The following is a 25,338-nucleotide window of genomic DNA, read 5'->3' as shown; positions in this document are numbered from 1 at the left end:
GCCCACCTATGTTCCTCCCATGGCACTCACCTTGTAAACTCTCCACCAGTTCTTACGATTGTCCTTCAACATCCGCGTCCAGAGCATGTTCATCAGCTCCAAAAACTGCTCGTACACGAAGGTGGCCCTGGAACTGCCAAGCATTCACCGCTAGATGACCGTGAGGAACCGAGTAAAAAAGCAGAACACTTCCAAAGCACAGGAATGCCTAAGAGAATGATTAAATAGGAAAACTGATGAGAGAACTGGTCACTGTTTACTTTAGCAGCATGGACACGGGCAGGGCTTTCCAACACGGAGTGACTTGTGCCTCGTGACGGCCTCTGTCAAAGGTCAAGACGGGCACCTTTATCTTCATGGCACGCAAGACCAGCCGTCGAAGTCCATTAAAACAAACAAACAAGCGCTCGCGCGGCAGCAGGGTGGAGGGGAGAGGGGGTGGCCTGCACTTGCAGGAGCGATAATTGCTACATATGGTGGCGCTCGCTCCCGCAAGTGAATCTCCACACTTGCACACGTTGCCTTCGAAGGCAATGAAAAGCCAAAGCAATCGGAAAAGGTCTTTTTGCCTTTGCATCACATGCGTGCTGCATAGGCGAGACCTAAAAATCGGTATAGAAAACGCAATTTCCCCTTGGATATAGTAGTGCCGGCCTCGTTAAACAGCCGAACTCAAGAAATTTGGACACACATTGATGCGCCGATATTGTGCAAAAGGCCCACATTCGAGCTTCAAAGGGTCAAGGGAAAAAGTACAGTTTGGAAAACTAGCCTTCATCATTCGCATTAAGCTACCCTATAAAAACACTTTTTTGGTTGAAAACAAAGCACAGAGGAAGATCCCGCTCCATGACGTTAATTCACCAAAATGCCGGGGGTAGCGGAAGTGACTTCACATGCACATGTTTACACATACTCACGCTTACACATAAACACTTTTTCACACACACTCTGCCTACACACATTCACACACACTCTCTTACATAAACACACTCAGGCTGCAAGCACGACCACAACATACATACATTAAATAGCATTTTTTTTAACTAACCTCAGCTACTAGGGAAAGTCATATTCCAGCTATAGGTACTCCATTTTTTATTAATCTATTAGCTAATAATGAACTACTATAAACTATTTGTATAATTTTAAAAAATGACATAAAAATGATATTGAAAACCCCACCAACGTCCATAAGGATGAGCTGCTTCTGTTCCAGGCACTGATTTTGCAACTGCTGACGCTATGGGGTCGCACAGGCAGTGCTAGCAGTCACAAGGGTCATGCCAAGGGTCGCAGTAGTGACCCCTGGTGACCCTAAATTACGTCCATGTCCCTCTCATGTCGGAATAGAACTTAAAGAGCAACACCTCTGAGATTTCAAGTCAAACGTTTTTCAATTTAAGTCAAGTGCTGAAACTTTTGTTCAATAGGCTTGTCAAAAACTTCTACAACTGACCCAAACCAATCTTGAATTGTTCCATATAGGCCTAAAAAAGCCCCATGCTTGGCTATGTAAATATCCTCATATAATGACATCATCTTAGAGAAGCCAATCTGCCATCAGCTCACAACGAAGATTAGCGGTAAGTGATTAAGGCATTGACGATCATGGATGACAATTGCAGGTGGGCACCCCTTGTATTGTCTGGTGATTAGGGTGCTGCAGTTACAACCCCAGTAGGCGTAGCTGTTCCGGCGATGATGACTCTGCCTAGAATAGAGTCAACGGATGTCAAACTGATGGCCCCGCCAGACAGAACCAACCCAAGAGGGCAGGTGGTGCTAGTGGAAGAACTCACCAAAAAAAGACTCTTATCAAACTCTGAAATGCTTTCTTTCTCTTTATGATAGAAACCTGTGAGAGTGAAAGGTCTCCAACACAGTTTTGCTCAGAGATTTAGGGCAATTTCCTGAAACTGTGTTTCTGTAGACTCTATTTGTAAGAGGAGAAGGAACCTGTTGAAACACCAGCCAGCTTGTCAGCAGGCAAACCACGCCCCTTATTATAAAGCAGACATCTTCAAACTTTTTGATGCCAAGACCCCCTTGTAACACCTTTTTAGGCGTAAGGACCCCCTTCCGACAAAAGTTTCTGGAAACTGGTACTCCTCATCATCAACTTTTGACAACCATAAATGCGCCTGTTAGACCTCATCACATTCATCCATCATTCCTCCACCCACACTTTTACACATCCATCCATCCTTTCATCCTTCCATCCATACATCCATCCTTTACCCATACACCCTTCCATCCATCCACCCATCATTCATCCACCCACCCACCTTTTCACACATCCATCCATCATTCATCCATGCAACCTTTTATCCATCCATCCACCCTTTCATCCTCCCATACATACATACATCCTTTATCCATCCACCCTTTCATCCATCCACCCACCCTTTCATCCATCCATCCATCCTTCATCCCCCCACCTTTTCACACATCCATCCATGCATCATTCATCCATGCAACCTTTTATCCATCCATACATCAATCCTTCATCCATCCATCCACCCTTTTATCCTTCCATCCATCCATCCATCCATCCATCCATCCATCCATCCATCCATCCATCCATCCATCCTTTATCCGTCCACCCTTTCATCCATAATTCATCCCATGCTGGCGATGTTCTATTGCACTTTGTTCTGGATGCCTTGCCCAGAGAGCCTTTGTTGTAACCATTCCCACCCACTTTCCTCCTCTTGTTCTAGGAATATTATTCTGCTGAAAAATGTTGAAACATGGATGCCAGATGTATGTTGCACTGCAACTTAATCCAGAAATATATAACATTAAAAAATGCTGATTTAGGAAGAGGGATATAAATCATTTAACGCATGAATTTCATTAACTAAATGCTCAATCTTGGCTAAACATTGCACATGCACCTTTAGGAGCATTTGCTGTCAGCAAACAAGCTTAGGAAGAAAACCCTTTGTCTGCATCTTAAAAGAAATTTCCACAGGGAGGGCTTTGGCTGGACGTCTCATGTCCCCCACCACTGGAGCCAGTCACTTGCTGGCCTCAGTCACACAGCCATCTTTTGTACCGCAGCTTCGCGGATCCAGGGGATTATTGTATCCTGCAGAGTGCTGCGAAGCAATCAATCGATTGGACCTTTTCCCCAACGTGCTGTACATCTGACAATTACAGATGACTGTTCCAAAGATGGTGTCTTTCTCAGAGCCACAAAGGAAAGCGTTTGAGGTTTTCTCAGATCAATACCTTGTGGCATGCTGCCCTTGCAAGATTGCACGTCACCAGTCTTTGAGCAGGTTGCTAATAACACTCTTTCCTATCACTTAGCAATGTGTTTGCTAGGCAATGACCTTGTGAGGAGTGAATATGGAGCCGTCTGGGATGTCAGCTCTGCTCTGTCCTTTTCAGTCAATTGGCGGGAAGTGTAGAGCAGACATTTAGTATTGATTCATGTTGTGAAAGTCTAAGCATCAGACAGTGCCTTATCCAATCGCATCTCTGCCATTTTTTTAAAAATTAAACTTTGATATCTGCCACAGACATTCATTAGATCACAGGCTGCCAGTTGTACCTCTTTTCACCCTACATCCAAGGATATGGGCAGTGGGCACCAGTGCCCGCTAAGCGCAAACTTGTACTTCTGATAATACACAACCATGTAAAATGAACTGTTTACAACTATGGGATTGTCTTCTTGCATTATTTCGTCCTGATTTTAACACAAGTCCATACAATAGTCAAAGGAATTGATAGGTCACTTTGCGTTTATGAGAAGCATCTGGCCGGTGTCAATGCAGTGAGTTCTCCATGTTACAATAGTTGGAATCAAATGGTACTGTCATTATCTCTTTCAGGGATCTGATTTAGAAGTAGGCAGCTTTTAAGTATCTGATTAAAAGGTAGGCGGTGAATTCCTGAAACAGTGACACTACTAGCGGAATCCATTCCTGCCATATTTAAAAGGTGAGCCGGCAATTTGGGGAATAACTGGCAGAAACAAAGCCACCGCAGAAACAAGGCCACTCTCACCTGCCAGAGACATCTCTGGAACCTCCCTGGAGATGAAACAGTAATAACACAAACACTGCGTGGTATTGTTGGGGTTCATGAAAAGCACTGGAAATGTTAGGTGTTCTGGTTACTGGGCATCTTTACCTCTCTGCCCCATTACCACCAATATCTAATTGACCCAAAAGCTTTGTTGCAAACTCCGCTATGGAGTTGCCTCCTCTCCTTCTTTCTCCAAAGTTGTTGCTTAATGTTTGTTGTCCATTCATGCCTAGTAGCCATCCAGTGACCCTAAATCCTTTAAGGAAGTTAGGCCCTTATGTATCAACGCATTTCCTGTACACATAAAATTAGTAATTCCTTTGATACATCCAGCCTATGTACATTAAAAATGAGTTCAGCTTATCGATGACTCCAAACCAAAGATTGCACAATTCCCCCAGTTGTATGGACTATTGTGTCATTCTCAAGAAAGCTGTGCATGCGCCTCTTCATCACCTTCTAAATCTTACAGTCAGATTGAAGATTCCTGCCTGGAGGCCGGAATACATAGATGTTTGTCAACATTTGCATTAATATATCCTTTGTCAAGCACTGGGCTGTTTGCATGTGTTAGTTTACTTTACAGATGTAAATAGCTTTTTTGTGAGTACAAAGCCATTTTTTGAACTAACAAAAGTTGTTTTTTCCCTTGTAAAGGATCTTTTCATGAAAATATTTTTATGTGAATAACTAACCTCAGAGTTCTAAAGCCATATGAGTTTGCATGCACGAAAAACCAGAGACATTTATCAGTGTTCACACACTCCTCGCAACCCCTTTCCATAATATGCTTGGAAAACTGCAACTGTTACAGCATTAAGCGCTTACTTCAGGAAACGTTTATGGATTTCTGAGAGCAATTTCTAAGAACTCTAAATCTGCAATTTTGCAGGGACATAGTCCTATAGGTGCTAATCTAATGATTGAATCATCAGTATCAGGTGGGACTGCCCTAGTTAGAAATGGGATTCCTGGTTGGCAGAATTATGCACCCTGATCAGGCAGGAACCATCACTCTAATCAGGGTAAGCTAGATACACACTAAAAGATAACCTGTGCTCACCCTCTGGTAGCTTAGCACAGAGGGTTGTATGACATTTTTTAAGAACGCATATGCTTTTGCAATGCATGCCAATACCATGCATTGTTTATATATATTTTTATGTATTAGAAAATATATTTGTGGGTGGATACCCCCACACTCTCCAACTTGCCATAAATGCATAGTAAAGGCATGCGTTGTAAGGGCATATACGTGGTAAACACATGCGTGGTAAAAAATGCATTGTAAAGGCACAACGTGGTAAACCTTTTGCCTTATTTGTGAAGGCCTTGCAACACTATTGAGCCGCTGTTGCATCACTTTTCGTGATGCAGCAGCGGCATAAACAATGCGCCACATGACGCCATATTTACCATGTGACACATCTAAGCAGATGCGTCATTTTGTAAAGCACTGCGGTACATTATACCTGCGTAGGTATAATGTATGCAGGGTGGGGGTTCCCCTGCAAAAATCCTCATAGAAGTGGTGCAGTGAAATCTATGAGATTTCACTGTGACACTTCTATGATGCCACTCTGGCAAGTGTAAGGGTGACACATTGCCATAGGCACAGGCCTACCCCATGCATTAATGGAGTTGCATCATGCTTGCAACACAACCCCAGGAATGTGTGACCTTTGTGCCGACAGACACGTCAGGAATCCTGACGTATCTGTCATTCCTTGGACATGGAGCGCCATTCATTAAATATGGCACATCCATCGTGTCACAAGGAGGGCACTGTGAATACAGTTGCATTGCGATTTTATCGCAGTGATGCAACAATTTTCATAAATGTTGTAAAGGCTGTTTACCGGCACAGAGCACTCAGGCTTATCTACAGAGGAAATGTGTGAAGTATTTGTGCAACACACACACAGTAACACAATTAATTCACTACAAAAATACTCCACAAAGGTTTAGAAAAATTTATTATTATATTCGGAACAGAACAAGACCAAAACAACAAAAATCCAATGTATAGAAGATGAGGTATTAAATGCAGTAAAGCACTTTGAAGCTAGTAGCACGAAAAAGGTTACTTTAGGTCGCGTTGGACCAGGGCAAAGTCAAAGTTTGGGCCGACTGTAATGGAGGACTGGCAAGCTACAGGACCCATGCAGGCCCCTGTGAACAAAGTACCTGTATTGGTCGCAAGCAGTGAGATGCGTTGAACTTCTCCACAAAGTGAAGGCCATACGTCAGTCCTGAGGACGGGTGTCAGAGTCGAGGGGCATTGAGTGATGCACCTGAGTCTGCCACGCAATCAAGGTGATGCTTTAATCTCACCAAGCTGCAGTGGCGAAAATATGCTGTCCGATGCATTGATCTCTGAAGGCAAAGCGCTAATTCTAATGCAACGTGCCAATTTTACTCCTGCAACTGGGTCGATGCAACTGTGCTGTTATGCACAGACAGGAGATGCGTCAAAATCCATGTTGCAAGTATCTGGGCCACTTCCAGTGAGTCAGGCACAGGAGCAGAGGTACGGACTTTGATATTCCTGAATCTCAAGCAACAGCAGGAAAGCCAACAAGCCCTTGGAGATCATTTGGAGTGAAGGCAGAATCCATATCACCTTCAGCAGAGTCAGAGAGCAGCAGGGCAACAAAGAAAAACGCAGGCCTTCCAGATCAGCAGTCTAGTTGAGTCCTTTGAGCAGCACAGCAGTTCTTCTGGTAGAGCTCCATTTACAAGTCCAGCAGTGTCTGGTTTTAGGGGGTCAGAGACACAGCACTTATACCAAAAAGTGCCTTTGATGTGGGGGGGGGGTTGATTTCAAAGCAGCTCTCTGAAGTGCATAAGTATCCCTCCCTTTCAACCCATTCCTGTCTTCCAGGCTAACTGTGGGGGGTAATCAGTCCTTTGAGTGGGGATAGGACACTGCCAATTCAAGTGAAGTGTTAGCCCCTCCCTTCCATCCTGCCCAGGCAAGGCCATCAAAATGCAGATGTATGTAGAATGGTATTCAGACACACCTATCCTTCCTGTGTTGTGGCTGTTGCACAAAGTGTAGCTATCACCCAACCAAGTCACGTATTGGAGACAAGCTGTCAGGCACAAAGAGCAGTAAGCAAGGAGAAATGTCCACTTTCTAAAGTGGCATTTCTAAAACAATAATGTTAAATCCAACTTAATCAGTAAGGAGGATTTATCATTGCCATTCCAAACATATGAAACATTAAAAAACGAGTCCTCGTTGATCAGGAATTACAGCTTAAAAATGTATTAAGGAATTCACCATGCTAGCTTATGAGAGGAGTAACCCTCACAGAAGTGAAAAATGAAATAGACTGTTTGTCACTACCGGGATATGTAAAACTTAAAGATACATGTCCTACCTTTTACTTACATAGCACTCCGACCTTAGAGTTACTACGGCCTACTTTGGGGGTCACTTATATGTAATAAAAGCAGGGTTTGAGGCTTGGCTAGTAGTTTTAAATGCCAGGTATAAGTGGCAGTAAACTGCACACACAGCCACTGCAATGGCAGATCTGAGACAGGTTTGAAAGGCTACTTCTGTAGGTGACACAATCAGTGCTGTCTTCCACTAGTAGCATTTAGCTTACAGGCCCTGAGAATATAGTATACCACTTTACAAGGGATGAACAAGTAAGTTAAAAATGCCAATAAGGTATACACCAATGCGACCATGTTTAGGGGTGAAGAAAATGCACTTTAGCACTGGTTAGCAATGGTAAATGCTCAAAGTCCTACGGCCAACAAAAAGAATCATCAAAAACAGGAGGTAAAAGACAGCATTACATAATTGTGTTAATTTAGGGCCTGATTTAGAGTTCAGCAGACAGGATTTACTCCATCGCTCTGACGGAGTGCCCGCCTTCCAAAATTTGAGCTATCTGCCAGCCCAGACGACATCTCATGCATTGGCAGGAACTACTATTACTGTGGTTCCTGTCAATGCATTGATAGTTTGATGGAAGGTTCTGTCAACATGATGGAGCCATAAGGACAACCTTCAATATTTTTTTTTCAAACACAAAATTGCAAACTGAGATATTCTTTTTGAAAATAAAAAGGCATGACCCTACTCACAACAGGAGATTTCTCCAATTGTGTGGGAGTCATTTACAAGTTTTCACTACCCATTACTGGGCAGTGAGAGACAGTGAAAACTGCTCACTGCTCGCTCTAAATCAAGTGGGCAGTCAAATGGTCAGTCTCTGTTGCTGACATACTGAAGGTCTGTCTGTCTATAAATGAATCAGACTGACCTACAGTATGGTGGAAAGGATGCTCTGTTGCCTGTGCAATGGAGTATCCTTTCCTCCGGTTTCTAAATCAGGCCCCTAAAATTCAAAAGAAATTAACACCATTGAGGCTTAAGATAAGCCTTCTTTAAAAGTCCCATTGGGGCTTAAGACTAGCCTTCTTTAAGAGCTCTTATTTTTCCTAGTTGCTTCACCAATGTTCTTTTCAAACATTCTGACACTTTGTCCCTCAGTTATCTCCCAGCCTTGTGAGTTTTGCATGTTAACGCATGCCTGCCTTTTTTCTTACCACAAATATAATAAAATTTAGAATTTGTTTAGCATAATTTAACTTTTTTACCTTCTTTGATTTACAACGGGGTCTTTGTCTTGAGGCAACTATGTAAGATTTTTCTATTCTATTGCTGTCTGTGAAAATAAAAGTAATTCAATCACCCCAACCTACTTCCAGCTACTTATGATAAACATTAGATTTTTGCAATGGGGTGGTTTCCATGTCAAACAAGTATATTAGAAACAGGAGCGTAGCTTGATCAGGTATACTATGAGGGTGGGGGGGGGGGGGGAGGGGGGGTAGGGGTGAAGATTCAGATTTTCCGACAATCACTAGCTGGCATATCAGGTTAATCATTATATGTGAAGCAGCTCATGTGGGGGGCTTAAGGGCCAGTCGAAAGATAAAGGAATGTGGATTGGGAACTCTCCCTGAAGCTCAGCGCCCCCTCGCCCTGCGGGGGCTTCTGGCCCTTTTTTAGGCAATTGTACAGGATGCTGAGCCCGGTTCCTGTGTCCTAAATAAAATGAAGGGGCTATTCGTGGATCAGTGGAACATCCCCAGACTATTGGCTCAAGTGTGGCAGCACTCAAAGTATCCTCTGAAGTTAAATTTAAAAAAGCAGATTTCACCCTGAGGATTGTGGGCCCTGTGGCAGAGTTTGTGGACACCAGCAAAACTCTGAGGTCAGCGAAAACTGTTCTAGGATCTGCAAAGCCTGCAACGAGAACTCTTGTTGGGCCCCATCTCTTTTTCACAGACCCATTTCCTGGTCTAACAGACAGCCTAACAGGGGTCCACGAGTCTCAACAGGTCTGCCAAAATAGCTCTCGTGCTTGCTTGATGTTCGAAAATATATACTAAGCAAAATGCACCATTGCAATTCAAAGTTTCACCCTCATAGATTTGAGCATACAATGCTGCTCACCCGTCCTTTAGAAGGGATTTTAATAGACAATTTGCACAGCCGCGGCCCGTGCAGATTAGAGCGGTGGGGCTGGGTGAGGGGGGATTTCGACAGACGAGGACGAGGTAAAATTCATTATTTATTTAATTTTCCCTTGTGATCATCTGTTGAATTCCCCCCAACCCGGTCCCACTGCTCTTACCTGTATGGGCCGCTGCTGAATTTGCACTAAATCTTCATAAGGAAACACAAGTGATAGAAATTCAAAATTAGAATCAGAGGTTGCAGTTTTCTCATGGGGATTCAGCAAAAAGCTTTGTGACAAGATAGAAGTACAGTAACATCAAGATGCTCAGTTAGGCATTCCAAAATCCTCTCCTAGGGATCAAGCATGTGAATGATACGAAATCCGTCAGTGGAGAGGAAGCCTAAGCAGCTATATTTAACATGGGTGTGTTATATAACTGTTGCAAAAGCAACATGGCATCAGCTAGCTATTACAGTGAACACATTTTCAGACAATTGTACATCGCAAAACCCTATTGAGATCTGTGCCCCCCCCCAAAAATAAAAATATTAAAAGTGTTAATAAAATGTCAATTAAAAAATAGAATTGTATTAGGTGTGCAGCCTTCAAAATAGGTTGTTAAAAAACATTTTAAAATAAAATATGCATTATTTTTAGATATTTTTCTCATCACTCAATTATATTTATTTATATGTTGAACAATTTTAAATAACATTAACATTATTTCCAGTGGGGTTTTATTTTAAGTCCTATCGCTATTATTTTCTATTGCAGTTAGTCAAGGGGGCAGATTTCTGAAGAAGTAACCTAACACATTTCAGCAAGATTACTTGCCACGCTGTGAGACAGGGAGAGAGTAGGAATGCGCTATATATACTAAGATATGACATATTCCTGCTCTCTCCGTGCGCTGGTGCACTTAGAATGTCACCTATAAAAAGCTACCCTTGAGCCAGCGGTATCCAGAATTCACACATATGGACCATGATGCACCTACCCGCAATGTCCCCCATTTCATTACTGTGTAATTCAGATGCTACATTCTGCCCAGTAATAAGTAATGGCTTCAGCAAAGGTGAAAACAGTAGGAGGTCAACCTCATCTCCGGACACCTGAGAGACCTGCACTGGCTCCCGGTCAACAAGAGAATCACCTTCCGGCTCCTCACCCACGCACACAAAGCCCTACACAACCAAGGCCCAGGATACCTCAACAGCCGCCTCAACTTCTACGCTCCCAAACGCCAGCTTCGATCGACCAGCCACGCCCTCGCCGCCGTCCCCCGCATCCGAAGAGCCACCACAGGAGGAAGGTCCTTTTCCTACCTGGCCGCCAAGACTTGGAACTCCCTTCCGACCCGCCTCCGCCTGACCCAGGACCACCTCGCCTTCAGAAAGCAGCTCAAGACCTGGCTGTTCGAGCAGTAGCGGACCCCCCCCCCCCCCCGCGCCTTGAGACCCTCCGGGTGAGTAGCGCGCTATATAAATGCCTTGATTGATTGATTGATTGATTGATGAAAAGGAAATATGTGGTCACTTTTTAAACTTGTCCAGGTCCTGATTGCAAAGACAATTTGCATTGGCCATTAAATAAATCACATTCTTTTCTCTGTATTTAGGCAAAATGATAGGACAACGTTCTCCACTGTTGACTAATAAATCTTATCATTGCTTCCATCCATGCTGGGCTTAGGAAGAAGTTGCCGTTTATCAGAGGAGAGAGAGAGGACTAGGTAGCTAGTCCGTATCCCTAGGGTTTAGGGATGCTCTGTGAGGGAATCTCCCTCGCACACATAGAACACCTTAGAGAGTGCTTCACATTTTTCAATCAATACACTCACTTAATGTAAGATTGCACTTTCACTTCTTTAATGGTCCTGAGGAAAGCCAGTTTTAAACTTAAAGGCCTGGCTGAAACATGTAGACCGCACCTGGATGTAGGAGGCCCTAACATATACTCCTATCACATCCACCAGCCTTTTTAACCACATTGGAGCTAAGGAAATTCCCCCTGAGTGCTGCTACTCCAGATTTCCCATTGTTCATGACAAGCTCAGCTCGTCATCAGCACACGAGCAGTGCACTGCATGACGAGCTGAGCTCGTCATGAGCATGGAAGGGGTTAAACACTAACGGAGTCCCATTTATTAAAGTTTAATTAACTCTCGGGTACTGGGACCACTGTATAGCTTTTAACTTTCACTGGTCACGTCACTACACTGCACACTCAGCAACATACCTGCTCTGCTGTATCCAGGCGTTGAAGCACACCCGGGACACACTTGGTGTCACTGGGTGGGCCCGATGATGAAGCATGCCACCAACTAGGTTGGTGGGTGAGGGCTTCATGAACAAAACTAATGGGTTATACCTCGCCATACAGCTTTGAGTCATATAAAATACTTCACAAATAGGCTAGTCCTGATTGAATAAACACGTTAGGAAGAAGTTGTCAGCTCCATCTTACCGGGATGACGCGGATATTCACACGGTGTTTTGGGGAACTTGATGTTCCTCATTATGCTGTAGCCTCTATTGGAGGTTCATAGAGTATGCATGTACATATATGCTGTTCATGAACTCCAGATCCAGGTAGAAAGAAGCACAGGGTTGAACAAGGAATCAGAAAGCAGGAGTTGATTCTAGATCATGAATAAAACATAGAGGGCTGGAGAGCAGTTCTTCCAACTCACACAGTACCACAGTATCACGATATGAGTTCCCTTCACATGATCACACTGTGAGGAGCTGATATCAATTGGTGTACCCACCGGAAACTGGAAACCCCTGTAAATTTCTGGGTTGTAATTGCATTTATACAGCTCTTCTTACTCCTGACAAATTGCTGAAGTGCACTCAAATGGCTAGCATGCCAGCCACCTTATAGGGTGTGCTTGCTTAGAGGTTAGCTGTCTCATGGTATTTCCTATGAAGGTGGTGTTTTATTCTCTTGCCTTCCTGAATTTTAGGTTGCATTAGATAATTCTTGTCTTTAACGGGGTGTAGTTCCATTGTTTTGCCTCTAATACAAATTTGGAGGTGCAACCAAAGTGTTTCTTCAATGCTTCTATACTCAGTGGTGGCTGTTGACTTTTAAAGTGGTGTGGGGTAGAAAAAAATGGTGATGAGTGTGACTTAGTGAGTGAAGTGAGTGAGCCTGATTGACCTAATGGTGCGGCCTACCCCTGAAACCTTTGAGGAAAAAAAGTGTTTAATGGTCTATTTTAAAGTTAATTAATATTTTGTGAAAAAGCAGTAAGGTTTATAAAGCAATTCTGAAGATTTGGTATTGAACTATTTAAAAACCTGGAACAGTGCCACATATCTTTCAGCAATAAATATTTTAACTGATACTGTAGGGCGCACATTGCTTAGTTCTACAAGTAAGCTTTTTAATGATCTGACCTGCACATATGTCTTTCTCCATCAGGGTGTCTGTCTTCACTTCTCTTGACTCCTGTGGTAAAAATACATATATTTTTGTGATTAATTTTTTGGCTCCATCTATAAAAAATAACATTTGCAGCAAATATACTGTCTGCAGAAAATGCATTGTTTCATCACCTAAAATCGAAGGGGCTTATTTACAAGCCCCTTGTGCCGTCGGTGCGACACTTTTATAATGGAAAAAAGTGACGTACCGGCTGCGCCAGGGGCTTGTAAATAAGTCTCTATCTGTATACCAAATGTAAGTGCAAACTACTCCAAACGCATGTCTGTGCCCTGCCTAAGCGTTAAATTTTAATATGGCCTGAAAGAGCTATACATTACATAACATTATAAAATAGAGGTGGGTGAACAACTAAAAGTTTGATCCAGGTGCATGGTTCTGACTCCCTTGAGCCCAAAAAGAGCCAAACCTTCACGTGATTTCAGCCTGCCACCTAAGCTCTATCCTCTTGTGCCAAGAATTAAAGAAGGACCATTGCCCTTTGATGTAAAATGGGAGAATGAGATGCCCATCTAGTGGCTAAATTGCACAATATGAAACCAGAAAAGCAACGGGTAAGCCCGGCTTCCCCTCTTGACCAACATTGTGTGATCGTAGGATGAATGGACGGATGAAATACATTTATAAAGCACAGCTAATTTTATTTCATTGAGCCTTCTTTTACTTCATTATCACACGTTCAAATACATTAATTTATGACGTGCTCTGTACAAAAACATCTCATGCTTTATTCAATAGACCATAATGTTGTTCTCTGTATAATAACAATCTAGGCCATTTATTGGCTGCTCCCGACAACTGACGCTCACTGGTGGCATTCTTGTAATTGAGGAGGACCAGTGGTGTAACATAGGCCCCTGCAGCCCCCACGGTGGCAGGGGTTCTCGAGCTCCAGGCGGCCACCTCAGCACAGCACAGTACCCTGGCCTGAGAGCTCCTGACTAACTCTGGAGGGGGGCCCCTCCATGTACTTTGCAAGGGGGGGTACAAAAGGGGGTGGTGATGCCAGAAACCGGTCCTAGGAAGCTTGAATCCGGTCCAGGGAAGGCATGGCTTGGCAGTTCGGGCTGGACTGTTCCCATGAGGCACAGGGTCAGACTGATTTGCATATGGCCATGTCTGAACTGGGGTGGCAGAGTGGGCTAAAGAACGATGATGGATTAAACCCAGATCTGTTGACTGGGTGTGAGTGTTTGATTGGTTCAGATGCTCCGTCCATCACCACCCCATTTTGTACCGCTTTGGCCGCCATAAGTTGGCAGGGTATGCTCAGACGTGAGTCCCTTGCTCACTTTGCCACTGGATTCAAGCAAGCCTGGCTGAAGACGGCTGTAATGCCAGAAACCGGTCGTAGGAAGCTTGAATCCGGTCCAGGGAAGGCATGGCTTGGCAGTTCGGACTGGACTGTTCCCATGAGGCACAGGGTCAGACTGATTTGCATATGGCCATGTCTGAACTGGGGTGGCAGAGAGGGCTAAAGAACGATGATGGATTAAACCCAGATCTGTTGACTGGGTGTGTTTGATTGGTTCAGATGCTCCGTCCATCACCACCCCCTTTTGTACCGCTTTGGCCGCATAAGTTGGCAGGGTATGCTCAGATGTGAGTCCCTTGCTCACTTTGCCACTGGATTCAAGCAAGCCTGGCTGAAGACGGCTGTAATGCCAGAAACCGGTCCTAGGCAGCTTGAATCCGGTCCAGGGAAGCCATGGCTTGGCAGTTCGGGCTGGACTGTACCCATGAGGCACAGGGTCAGACTGATTTGCATATGGCCATGTCTGAACTGGGGTGGCAGAGTGGGCTAAAGAACGATGATGGATTAAACCCACATCTGTTGACTGGGTGTGAGTGTTTGATTGGTTCAGATGCTCCGTCCATCACCACCCCCTTTTGTTCCGCTTTGCAAGGGGGGGCCTCAACTTTTGTTACGCCACTGTGGAGGACCTGAACATTTCTTGTACACTCATGTTTAAAAACTCACTTTTAATAAAAGCACTCAATGCAGTCATATATAGTCTGATTTACTAACGTGAAACGCTTTGGCATGTTCACAAAAATAAAAGAAAACACTTTTTTTGAGATTTTTCAAGAGGCTACATGGTGTACATTGCACAATTTGCATTGCATTGTATTGTCATTGGATTCATATAGCACTTACTACCTAGAGGAGGCGTTGTATGGCTCTATGGCTTCCCAGAGGATAAATCTGTGCATGCACCCTTCTTGTCTACAGGCAGCAGTCAAACCATGGAGAGGTAAAAAAAAGTTGTTGAAAAGCAAGTGTGGGTCCACGCATTCAATGGGCATGTTTGTTGTAGCGCTGTGATGCTTCCTGTGTAGAGTTTTTACCCAAAAATTGAGAAACATAAGACAAAACCTTGCACAGTGCATGGCTATGACAATTGGGATAAGGGTGATTACTCTTCATAAATATTTATGGAGTTTGCATGTTTCACAGTCTGGTAAGAATCCAGTGGCGTAGCTAGCCCATGTGCCACTAGTGGTGGTCCCTGCGTTTGCAGCCCGCGGCGGCAAGTAAGAGTGGGGGGGGGGGAGATGACGATTCCCACGATGACTGCAGGTAAGAGCGGGGTGTCGGGGGTGCTGATGATTCCCGCCATGGCCGCAGGTAAGGGGGGAATGCCACTGCCCTCAAAACTCGTGCCGCACGGAGTTGTTTGCCCCCCCTTCCTTGCTACTCCACTGTTAAAATCAGAGCTGCTTCCTCACGAAGCAGACATACTGAACAGCCAGTACCTGCTTCCCTAAACATAAAACACCTGCACTACTGCAAAGGCCCTGAGTATGAATATAAACACAATGTGCTTGTTAATATTCACTTAATTCTAGGATTAGTCCTCCAACATGCTATCCAAACAATCTGTTATAAATGGTTAAGAATAATAAAGTGTGTTGGTAACAACCCAGTAATGGAGTGCTGCGTTTAATGGTGTCCCTCTTCCGTGATTTCTTCTCCCTTAATAATTGAGTGTCTCTGCTGGCCTCTAACAGGATCATGGGGCACATGTAATGTGGTCTGTACAAGACATGACGCTCACCACAGCTAAACCACTCACAACCAGCTGCCCAATTTCCTACTGAGAGGACTGAAGTGCCTATCCTACTTAAAGGGCACTTTGGTAGCAAAGATTTGGTACAACATCTGTCAGTTTTCATAACTTAGTAAAAAGAACAGAAGAGGACAGAGCTAGATAAAGTGGGAAGGAAAACAGAGTGAAATGGAAAGAAATAACGAAAGAGGGATAGAGAATGAGAGAAGGAAGACAGAAAAGAGATCAAAAGGTGCATATGTGTGGGAAAGAGCTAGAGAGAAAGACAAAACTGTGAAAGGGAAAGAACATTTAACAGTAAAAGAGTGTAAATGTAAGAGAGAGAACTAGAGAGGAGAGCTGCTGAGATTGTGAGAGTGTAAGAGTGTACGTTTAAGAGGCAGCTAGAGATAAGAGAGCAAATAAGATTGTAAGAATATTAGTGTAAGTGTAAGTTTAAGAGAGAACTAGAGAGAATAGAGCTAATGAGATTGTAATCGCATAAGAGTGTAAGTGGAAAAGAGAGAGAAGAGTATGAGTGTAAGTGTAAGTAAAAGCTAGAGAGAAGAGAGCTAATGAGATTGTAACAGTAGGAGAGTCTAAGTGTAAGAGAGAGAACTAGCGAGAAGAGCGCTAATGGGATTGTAAGAGTGGAAGTGTGTAAGAGAGACAGTGAGAGAGAAGTGAGCTAATGAGATTGTAAGAGTATAAGCATGTAAGAGAGAGAGAATGAGAGAAGATAGCTAATAAGATTATAAGAGTAGAAGAGTGTAAGTGTACAAGAGCGCTAGAGAGAACAGAGCTAATGAGATTATAGGAGTATAAGTGTGTAAGAGAGAGTGAGAGAGAAGAAGGCTAATTAGATTGAAAGAGTAGAAGCATGTAAAAGAGAAAGAATGAGAGAGAAGAGAAGAGAGCTAATGAGATCGTAAGAGTAGAAGAGTGTAAGTGTACAAGAGAGCTAGAGAGAACAGAGCTAATGAGATTATAGGAGTAGAAGAGTGTAAGTGTAAGAGAGAGAGAGAGAACTAGAGTGGAGAGCGCTAATGAGATTGTAGGAGTATAAGTGTGTAAGAGAGAGTGAGAGAGAAGAAGGCTAATGAGATTGTAAGAGTATAAGCATGTAAAAGAGAAAGAATGAGAGAGAAGAGAGCTAATGAGATTATAGGAGTAGAAGAGTGTAAGTGTAAGAGAGAGAGAGAGAGAACTAGAGTGGAGAGCGCTAATGAGATTGTAGGAGTATAAGTGTGTAAGAGAGAGTGAGAGAGAAGAAGGCTAATGAGATTGAAAGAGTAGAAGCATGTAAAAGAGAAAGAATGAGATAGAAGAGAGCTAATGAGATCGTAAGAGTAGAAGAGTGTAAGTGTACAAGAGAGCTAGAGAGAACAGAGCTACTGAGATTATAGGAGAAGAAGAGTGTAAGTGTAAGAGAGAGAGAGAGAGAACTAGAGTGGAGAGCGCTAATGAGATTGTAGGAGTATAAATGTGTAAGAGAGAGTGAGGGAGAAGAAGGCTAATGAGATTGAAAGAGTAGAAGCATGTAAAAGAGAAAGAATGAGATAGAAGAGAGCTAATGAGATCGTAAGAGTAGAAGAGTGTAAGTGTACAAGAGAGCTAGAGAGAACAGAGCTAATGAGATTATAGGAGAAGAAGAGTGTAAGTGTAAGAGAGAGAGAGAGAGAACTAGAGTGGAGAGCGCTAATGAGATTGTAGGAGTATAAGTGTGTAAGAGAGAGTGAGAGAGAAGAAGGCTAATGAGATTGAAAGAGTAGAAGCATGTAAAAGAGAAAGAATGAGATAGAAGAGAGCTAAGGAGATCGTAAGAGTAGAAGAGTGTAAGTGTACAAGAGAGCTAGAGAGAACAGAGCTAATGAGATTATAGGAGTAGAAGAGTGTAAGTGTAAGAGAGAGAGAACTAGTGTGAAGAGCACTAATGAGATTGTAGGAGTATAAATGTGTAAGAGAGAGTGAGGGAGAAGAAGGCTAATGAGATTGAAAGAGTAGAAGCATGTAAAAGAGAAAGAATGAGATAGAAGAGAGCTAATGAGATCGTAAGAGTAGAAGAGTGTAAGTGTACAAGAGAGCTAGAGAGAACAGAGCTACTGAGATTATAGGAGAAGAAGAGTGTAAGTGTAAGAGAGAGAGAGAGAGAACTAGAGTGGAGAGCGCTAATGAGATTGTAGGAGTATAAATGTGTAAGAGAGAGTGAGGGAGAAGAAGGCTAATGAGATTGAAAGAGTAGAAGCATGTAAAAGAGAAAGAATGAGATAGAAGAGAGCTAATGAGATCGTAAGAGTAGAAGAGTGTAAGTGTACAAGAGAGCTAGAGAGAACAGAGCTAATGAGATTATAGGAGAAGAAGAGTGTAAGTGTAAGAGAGAGAGAGAGAGAACTAGAGTGGAGAGCGCTAATGAGATTGTAGGAGTATAAGTGTGTAAGAGAGAGTGAGAGAGAAGAAGGCTAATGAGATTGTAAGAGTATAAGCATGTAAAAGAGAAAGAATGAGAGAGAAGAGAGCTAATGAGATTATAGGAGTAGAAGAGTGTAAGTGTAAGAGAGAGAGAGAGAGAACTAGAGTGGAGAGCGCTAATGAGATTGTAGGAGTATAAGTGTGTAAGAGAGAGTGAGAGAGAAGAAGGCTAATGAGATTGAAAGAGTAGAAGCATGTAAAAGAGAAAGAATGAGATAGAAGAGAGCTAAGGAGATCGTAAGAGTAGAAGAGTGTAAGTGTACAAGAGAGCTAGAGAGAACAGAGCTAATGAGATTATAGGAGTAGAAGAGTGTAAGTGTAAGAGAGAGAGAACTAGTGTGAAGAGCACTAATGAGATTGTAGGAGTATAAATGTGTAAGAGAGAGTGAGGGAGAAGAAGGCTAATGAGATTGAAAGAGTAGAAGCATGTAAAAGAGAAAGAATGAGATAGAAGAGAGCTAATGAGATCGTAAGAGTAGAAGAGTGTAAGTGTACAAGAGAGCTAGAGAGAACAGAGCTAATGAGATTATAGGAGAAGAAGAGTGTAAGTGTAAGAGAGAGAGAGAGAGAACTAGAGTGGAGAGCGCTAATGAGATTGTAGGAGTATAAGTTTGTAAGAGAGAGTGAGAGAGAAGAAGGCTAATGAGATTGTAAGAGTATAAGCATGTAAAAGAGAAAGAATGAGAGAGAAGAGAGCTAATGAGATTATAGGAGTAGAAGAGTGTAAGTGTAAGAGAGAGAGAGAGAGAACTAGAGTGGAGAGCGCTAATGAGATTGTAGGAGTATAAGTGTGTAAGAGAGAGTGAGAGAGAAGAAGGCTAATGAGATTGAAAGAGTAGAAGCATGTAAAAGAGAAAGAATGAGATAGAAGAGAGCTAAGGAGATCGTAAGAGTAGAAGAGTGTAAGTGTACAAGAGAGCTAGAGAGAACAGAGCTAATGAGATTATAGGAGTAGAAGAGTGTAAGTGTAAGAGAGAGAGAACTAGTGTGAAGAGCACTAATGAGATTGTAGGAGTATAAATGTGTAAGAGAGAGTGAGGGAGAAGAAGGCTAATGAGATTGAAAGAGTAGAAGCATGTAAAAGAGAAAGAATGAGATAGAAGAGAGCTAATGAGATCGTAAGAGTAGAAGAGTGTAAGTGTACAAGAGAGCTAGAGAGAACAGAGCTAATGAGATTATAGGAGTAGAAGAGTGTAAGTGTAAGAGAGAGAGAGAGAACTAGAGTGGAGAGCGCTAATGAGATTGTAGGAGTATAAGTTTGTAAGAGAGAGTGAGAGAGAAGAAGGCTAATGAGATTGTAAGAGTATAAGCATGTAAAAGAGAAAGAATGAGAGAGAAGAGAGCTAATGAGATTATAGGAGTAGAAGAGTGTAAGTGTAAGAGAGAGAGAGAGAGAACTAGAGTGGAGAGCGCTAATGAGATTGTAGGAGTATAAGTGTGTAAGAGAGAGTGAGAGAGAAGAAGGCTAATGAGATTGAAAGAGTAGAAGCATGTAAAAGAGAAAGAATGAGATAGAAGAGAGCTAATGAGATCGTAAGAGTAGAAGAGTGTAAGTGTACAAGAGAGCTAGAGAGAACAGAGCTACTGAGATTATAGGAGAAGAAGAGTGTAAGTGTAAGAGAGAGAGAGAGAGAACTAGAGTGGAGAGCGCTAATGAGATTGTAGGAGTATAAATGTGTAAGAGAGAGTGAGGGAGAAGAAGGCTAATGAGATTGAAAGAGTAGAAGCATGTAAAAGAGAAAGAATGAGATAGAAGAGAGCTAATGAGATCGTAAGAGTAGAAGAGTGTAAGTGTACAAGAGAGCTAGAGAGAACAGAGCTAATGAGATTATAGGAGAAGAAGAGTGTAAGTGTAAGAGAGAGAGAGAGAGAACTAGAGTGGAGAGCGCTAATGAGATTGTAGGAGTATAAGTGTGTAAGAGAGAGTGAGAGAGAAGAAGGCTAATGAGATTGAAAGAGTAGAAGCATGTAAAAGAGAAAGAATGAGATAGAAGAGAGCTAAGGAGATCGTAAGAGTAGAAGAGTGTAAGTGTACAAGAGAGCTAGAGAGAACAGAGCTAATGAGATTATAGGAGTAGAAGAGTGTAAGTGTAAGAGAGAGAGAACTAGTGTGAAGAGCACTAATGAGATTGTAGGAGTATAAATGTGTAAGAGAGAGTGAGGGAGAAGAAGGCTAATGAGATTGAAAGAGTAGAAGCATGTAAAAGAGAAAGAATGAGATAGAAGAGAGCTAATGAGATCGTAAGAGTAGAAGAGTGTAAGTGTACAAGAGAGCTAGAGAGAACAGAGCTACTGAGATTATAGGAGAAGAAGAGTGTAAGTGTAAGAGAGAGAGAGAGAGAACTAGAGTGGAGAGCGCTAATGAGATTGTAGGAGTATAAATGTGTAAGAGAGAGTGAGGGAGAAGAAGGCTAATGAGATTGAAAGAGTAGAAGCATGTAAAAGAGAAAGAATGAGATAGAAGAGAGCTAATGAGATCGTAAGAGTAGAAGAGTGTAAGTGTACAAGAGAGCTAGAGAGAACAGAGCTAATGAGATTATAGGAGTAGAAGAGTGTAAGTGTAAGAGAGAGAGAACTAGTGTGAAGAGCACTAATGAGATTGTAGGAGTATAAATGTGTAAGAGAGAGTGAGGGAGAAGAAGGCTAATGAGATTGAAAGAGTAGAAGCATGTAAAAGAGAAAGAATGAGATAGAAGAGAGCTAATGAGATCGTAAGAGTAGAAGAGTGTAAGTGTACAAGAGAGCTAGAGAGAACAGAGCTAATGAGATTATAGGAGAAGAAGAGTGTAAGTGTAAGAGAGAGAGAGAGAGAACTAGAGTGGAGAGCGCTAATGAGATTGTAGGAGTATAAGTTTGTAAGAGAGAGTGAGAGAGAAGAAGGCTAATGAGATTGTAAGAGTATAAGCATGTAAAAGAGAAAGAATGAGAGAGAAGAGAGCTAATGAGATTATAGGAGTAGAAGAGTGTAAGTGTAAGAGAGAGAGAGAGAGAACTAGAGTGGAGAGCGCTAATGAGATTGTAGGAGTATAAGTGTGTAAGAGAGAGTGAGAGAGAAGAAGGCTAATGAGATTGTAAGAGTATAAGCATGTAAAAGAGAAAGAATGAGAGAGAAGAGAGCTAATGAGATTATAGGAGTAGAAGAGTGTAAGTGTAAGAGAGAGAGAGAGAGAACTAGAGTGGAGAGCGCTAATGAGATTGTAGGAGTATAAGTGTGTAAGAGAGAGTGAGAGAGAAGAAGGCTAATGAGATTGAAAGAGTAGAAGCATGTAAAAGAGAAAGAATGAGATAGAAGAGAGCTAAGGAGATCGTAAGAGTAGAAGAGTGTAAGTGTACAAGAGAGCTAGAGAGAACAGAGCTAATGAGATTATAGGAGTAGAAGAGTGTAAGTGTAAGAGAGAGAGAACTAGTGTGAAGAGCACTAATGAGATTGTAGGAGTATAAATGTGTAAGAGAGAGTGAGGGAGAAGAAGGCTAATGAGATTGAAAGAGTAGAAGCATGTAAAAGAGAAAGAATGAGATAGAAGAGAGCTAATGAGATCGTAAGAGTAGAAGAGTGTAAGTGTACAAGAGAGCTAGAGAGAACAGAGCTAATGAGATTATAGGAGAAGAAGAGTGTAAGTGTAAGAGAGAGAGAGAGAGAACTAGAGTGGAGAGCGCTAATGAGATTGTAGGAGTATAAGTGTGTAAGAGAGAGTGAGAGAGAAGAAGGCTAATGAGATTGTAAGAGTATAAGCATGTAAAAGAGAAAGAATGAGATAGAAGAGAGCTAATGAGATCGTAAGAGTAGAAGAGTGTAAGTGTACAAGAGAGCTAGAGAGAACAGAGCTAATGAGATTATAGGAGAAGAAGAGTGTAAGTGTAAGAGAGAGAGAGAGAGAACTAGAGTGGAGAGCGCTAATGAGATTGTAGGAGTATAAGTGTGTAAGAGAGAGTGAGAGAGAAGAAGGCTAATGAGATTGAAAGAGTAGAAGCATGTAAAAGAGAAAGAATGAGATAGAAGAGAGCTAAGGAGATCGTAAGAGTAGAAGAGTGTAAGTGTACAAGAGAGCTAGAGAGAACAGAGCTAATGAGATTATAGGAGTAGAAGAGTGTAAGAGAGAGTGAGAGAGAAGAAGGCTAATTAGATTGAAAGAGTAGAAGCATGTAAAAGAGAAAGAATGAGAGAGAAGAGAAGAGAGCTAATGAGATCGTAAGAGTAGAAGAGTGTAAGTGTACAAGAGAGCTAGAGAGAACAGAGCTAATGAGATTATAGGAGAAGAAGAGTGTAAGTGTAAGAGAGAGAGAGAGAGAACTAGAGTGGAGAGCGCTAATGAGATTGTAGGAGTATAAGTGTGTAAGAGAGAGTGAGAGAGAAGAAGGCTAATGAGATTGTAAGAGTATAAGCATGTAAAAGAGAAAGAATGAGAGAGAAGAGAGCTAATGAGATTATAGGAGTAGAAGAGTGTAAGTGTAAGAGAGAGAGAGAGAGAACTAGAGTGGAGAGCGCTAATGAGATTGTAGGAGTATAAGTGTGTAAGAGAGAGTGAGAGAGAAGAAGGCTAATGAGATTGTAAGAGTGTAAGCATGTAAAAGAGAAAGAATGAGAGAGAAGAGAGAAGAGACTAGAGCTAATGAGATCGTAAGAGTAGAAGAGTGTAAGTGTACAAGAGAGCTAGAGAGAACAGAGCTAATAAGATTGTAAGAATAGAAGAGAGTAAGTCTAAGAGTGAGAGACCTACAGAGAAGAGAGTTGAGATTGTGAGAGTACAAGAGTGTGAGTGTATGAGAAATAGAGAGAAGAGAGCTAATAAGATTGTAAGAGTATGAGTGCAAGTGTAACAAAGAACTAGAGAGAAGAGTGCTAATGATATTTTAAGAGTATAAGAGTGTAAATGTGAGAAAGAGCTAGAGGAAAGAGAGCTAATAGGACTGTAACAGTATGAGAGCGTAAATGTAAGAGAGAGCTATAGCAATGAGTGCTACTGAGACCATAACAATGAGTGTGAGTGTAAGAGAGACAGAGAATTAGAGAGAAGAGAGCTAATGAGATTGTAAGATTATAAGAGTGTAAGTATAAGATAGAGCTAGAGAGAAGAGAGCTAGTGAGTGAGAGAGCAGATAGCACACCACTAACAGGACTGTACCCCAAACAAGCACAAGAGGTCACGCACGCTCTTCACCAGGGTAAATTAGATCTGGGAGCTGGGGGTGCGCTTCCAACGGCAGCCGTAGCAGTTGGCTTCGGCCAAGAGGGAAGTGCTCGCCAAGTCTCTTAGGATGATCAACACGCAGACAAAGATCTAGTTCCAGAACTGCAGGACCAAACGGAGGTGAGAGCCCTCCGGCAGGAGGATTGAGGAAAGGGATGAGGAATTACATCACTCATGACTGAATGACAAGATGCAAGGAGGCCAAGAAAGAGTCTGGCTTAAGAGTGGCCACTGAGCCTGGGAGGAGTGATTTCGATGGTGTAATTAATGCAGATATGTGAGCACACACTGGTTTTATGTCTTCATTGTCGATATCACAAGCATCTTTTGCAGACCCCCCCCCCCCCCCCAACCTTTTCACAATCAAACAGTGGAAGGATCAAACCCAATGAGGCTTTAAAAGATAGCGAGGAAGACCAGATGTACGCTGGGAAGCAGAGCCTGGATGGTATGCACAGAAAAGTACAGAAAGAATAAATAACAACAAGGTGAGGACATAAATGCATAGGAGCCTTGGGGACTTATGGGAAGCCCAAGGATTAGGCGAAAATCACAGAGTAAAGCAAAAGATGAAGTTTGGCTCAATGTACAGTGGGAAGCAGAAAAGGAATGGGCAAAAATCACAGAAAATAGATCATTTGTGGGCTGAGGGGCTCCAGAAGGGTCACCCAAATATGTCATGGAGACGAGTTAAGTGAGGTGGAAGGCAGGGGCCAGCTCTCCACTAACTTTTTATTGTTATTTGCTTTTAAACTTAATAGTTCCATTTAGCATTCCTTTCTGTTTTTTCGCACATCCCCTGGATACCCCTGTTTGTAAACAATGCAGGCTGTATGCATTCATCTTATTTTAGGCAAAACCAGGATTCACAAATTTGCTCCTGCCATTAAGCCTTTTTGGATTTATTTATGCGATCTTAAAACATGCATCATTTTGTCTACTCCACAGTGCATTAAAAGATTGTCAGAACATTTTTGCTTACTTGCACCATATTATGACACAATATAAAAAGCGGTGTATATGCGGGTGGTGGGTTTTTTCTTGTTGTATAAGCCCGGACAGAAGGGTCAAACCGAGACACCCAATTTAAACCAAGAGGATAAAGGTTCAAATATGAAAATCTGGGCTATTGTGACAACATACTCTTGGAGGCTCCCTTCTGTACTGCTACTGCCCTATGAGATCAAGGATGAGAAGGGTTTGATGGACATCTAGAAACCCAGAAACCCCTGAAAGGTCCTACAAGTAAAGTGCCTCAAGCCCCAATTTGAGAGGTCCAAAGTGACAATGGTCCTGGTGATGAATGATGGGGAGGAGGAGGAGAGTGAACCTCTCCCTAGCCTCCTATCTTCCAAGGAGCAGGACAGGACAGGACAGTGGAAGAATTGTCCTGTTCCCTACCCTGAGCAACAGAGGGACTGTCACCACTTGTTGGAGCAGTTTGCCTCACTATTCTCACTTACCACAGGGCTCACCACTTGATGCACCCATGATATTGACACCAGGGACAGGATGCCTGTCAATAACACAATTTACTGTCTGTCTGACAACATGAGTGCCATTCTTAAGGAGAGGGTATCTAAAATGTTGGCGTTAGGGGTAATTGAGCGCTCCAACAGTCCTCGGTCTAATCCAGTGGTTCCGACACCC

This window comes from Lissotriton helveticus, chromosome 12 (assembly GCF_964261635.1).
Source record: "Lissotriton helveticus chromosome 12, aLisHel1.1, whole genome shotgun sequence".
Classification (NCBI taxonomy): domain Eukaryota; kingdom Metazoa; phylum Chordata; class Amphibia; order Caudata; family Salamandridae; genus Lissotriton; species Lissotriton helveticus.
This window is presented reverse-complemented; position numbering follows the sequence as displayed.